Here is a 3311-nt window from a genome sequence, read left to right on the forward strand (position 1 = left end):
TATTTAGAAACAATGTTAGTTTCGGTGCAAGATATGTGCATGGTTTGCGCTTAATGCACCATAGTCTAAGAAACCATTTTGGAAGCACCTATTGGTACTGCGGTGAAGAGGCTCAAGTGGAGGCTCGATTTGGTTTGTTCGGATACAGTGCTAATCTTGATGCAAGATAGTTGCACAGTTTGCCTGGAACGTACCATATGTTAAGAAATCAATTTAGACGCACCCAATGGAACTCCTAGATAACATGTGTCATATGGAATTCGCTTCGGTCTGTTTGGAGACAATGTTAGTTTCAGTGCAAGATAGGTACATACTTTGTGCCTAATGCACCATAGTCTAAGAAACCATTTTTGACGCACCTGTTTGTACTCTTAGATGAAGAGGCTCAAGTGGAAGCTCGGTTCGGTCTGTTTGGAGATAGTGTTAATCCTGATGCAAGATAGGTGCACGGTTTGCATGGAACATACCATATGCTTGGAAATCAATTTGGATGCACCCGATGGAACTCCTCGATGACGTGTGTCATATGGAATCTCGCTTTGGTCTATTAAGCATATGCCTAATGCACCATAGAAACCATTTTTGATGCACCTGTTTGTACTGCTAGATGAAGAGGCTCAAGTGGAAGCTCGGTTCGATCTGTTTGGAGATAGTGCTAATCTTGATGCTAGATAGGTGCACATTTTGAATGGAACATACCATCTGCTTGGAAATCAATTTGGATGCACCAGATGGAACTCCTTGATGACGTGTGTCATATAGAATCTCGCTTTGGTCTATTTAGAAACAGTGTTAGTTTCGGTGCAAGATATGTTTATGGTTCGCGCCTAATGTACCATAGACTAAGAAACCATTTTGGAAGCACCTGTTGGTACTTCGGTGAAGAGGCTCAAGTGGAAGCTCGGTTTGATCTGTTTGGAGATAGTGCTAATCTTGATGCAAGATAGGTGCATGATTTGCAAGGAACATACCATATGCCTAGAAATAAATTTGGACGCACCCAATAAAACTCCTAGATGACTTGTGTCATATGGAATCTTGCTTTGGTCCGTTTGTAGACATTGTAAGTTTTAGTGCAAGCAAGGTGCACAGTTTGCGCCTAATGCACCATAGTCTAAGAAACCATTTTGGACGCACTATTTGGTACTCCTAGGTGAAGAGGCTCAAGTGGAAGCTTGGTTCGGTCAGTTTGGAGATAGTGCTAATCCTTATGCAAGGTAGGTGCATGGTTTGCATGGAACATAACATATGCTTGGAAATCAATATGTATGCACCCGATGGAACTCCTTGATGACGTGTGTCATATGGAATCTCGCTTCGGTGCATTTGGAGTCATTGTTAGTTTCGGTGCAAGATAGGTGCACAGTTTGCACGAAATGCACCATAGTCTAAGAAACCATTTTGGACGCACTTGTTGGTACTCCTAGGTGAAGGGGCTCAAGTGGATGCTTGGTTCAGTCTGTTTGGAGATAGTGCTAATCTTGATGCAAGATAGATCCATGGTTTGCATGGAACATACGATATGCTCAGAAATCAATTAGGACGCACCTGATATAACTCCTTGATGTTGTGTGTCATATGGAATCTTGCTTCGGTTCGTTTAGTGACCGTGTTAGTTTTGGTTGAAGATATGTGCACGGTTTACGCCTAATGCACCATAGGCTAAGAAACCATTTTAGACGCACCCGATGGTACTCGTAGTTGAAGAGGCTCAAGTGGAGGCTCGATTTGGTCTGTTCGGATATAGTGCTAATCTTGATGCAAGATAGTTGCACAGTTTGCATGGAACGTACCATATGTTAAGAAATCAATTTGGACGCACCCAATGGAACTCCTAGATGACGTCTGTCATATGGAATCTCGCTTCGGTCTGTTTGGAGACAATGTTAGTTTCGATGCAAGATAGGTGCATAGTTTGCGCCTAATGCACCATAGTCTAAGAAACCATTTTGGACGCACTATTTGGTACTCCTGGGTGAAGAGTCTCACGTGGAAGCTTGGTTCGGTTAGTTTGGAGATAGTGCTATCCTTATGCAAGATATGTGCACGGTTTGCGCCTAATGCACCAAAGTCTAAGAAACCATTTTGGAAGCACCTGTTGGTACTCCTACGTGAAGAGGCTCAAGGGGAGGCTCGGTTCGGTCTGTTTAGAGATAGTGCTAATCTTGATGCAAGATAGGTGCACGGTTTGCATGGAACATACCATATGCTTGGAATTCAATTTGGATGCACCAAATGGAACTCCTTGATGACGTGTGTAATATGGAATCTCGCTATCGTCTATTTAGAAACAGTGTTAGTTTCGGTGCAAGCAAAGTGCATAGTTTGCGCCTAATGTACCATAGTCTAAGAAACCATTTTGGAAGCACCTGTTGGTACTTCGGTGAAGAAGCTCAAGTGGAAGCTCGGTTTGATCTATTTGGAGATAGTGCTAATCTTGATGCAAGATAGGTGCATGATCTACAAGGAACAAATCATATGCTTAGAAATCAATTTGGACGCACCCAATGGAACCCCTAGATGACGTGTGTTGTCGACGAAAGCTGGTTGGCAGTCTACCTTAGGGTATACCCACGGTAGTAGTTTATCGGTAGACGGTGCGCAAACTACGAACTCGATGGTGACGCAAGACACGGACAAGCTTTTTATCCAGGTTCGGCCGCCGTGTGGGCGTAATACCTACGTCCTGCGTCTGATTGTATTGGATTGAGAATAATGTGTCCTAGGGGGGTCCCTTGCCCCTCCTTATATAGTCCGGAGGGCTGGGTTACAAATCTGGAAACTAATCCTAGTCGGTTACAATTGCCATAGATAGTTCGATATCAATTCCTATTCTAACCGACTAGAATCTCGCTTGATCTCCACGTCTTGTTTCCTTGTGCGAAACTCCGAGTAGTTGGATCAAGCCTCGAACTGTCTTCGTGATGGGCCAAGCCTCCTGGCCCAAGTCTAGCCGTAAGGGTATAGGGGGTTATACCCCCACAGCTAGTCCCCGAGCACCATGTATTGTGATGTAACACGCCGTCTTGAGCTTCTTCGACCAATGAGGCTTGACGTCTTCGATTAGCATGAGAGCTGCCCGAACAGTTGCAACAGTATTTTGACCAACTCAAAAGATAGTTGATCAACATCGTCGTCGAAGGAGCAGGTTGTTCGAAGAATGCATGGTGCTCTTGAGAAAAAATATTTCTTTTCTTGGTGAAGTGTGCCCACTTTGCTTTTCTGAAAAGTATAGCCTTACAAAAAGCAAGCATATTCACCGCAAGGTGAAGTGTGCCCACTTAGTCCCCGAGCCTGGCAGTAGGTGACGT

Source organism: Sorghum bicolor, unplaced genomic scaffold (assembly GCF_000003195.3).
Source record: "Sorghum bicolor cultivar BTx623 unplaced genomic scaffold, Sorghum_bicolor_NCBIv3 super_38, whole genome shotgun sequence".
NCBI lineage: Eukaryota > Viridiplantae > Streptophyta > Magnoliopsida > Poales > Poaceae > Sorghum > Sorghum bicolor.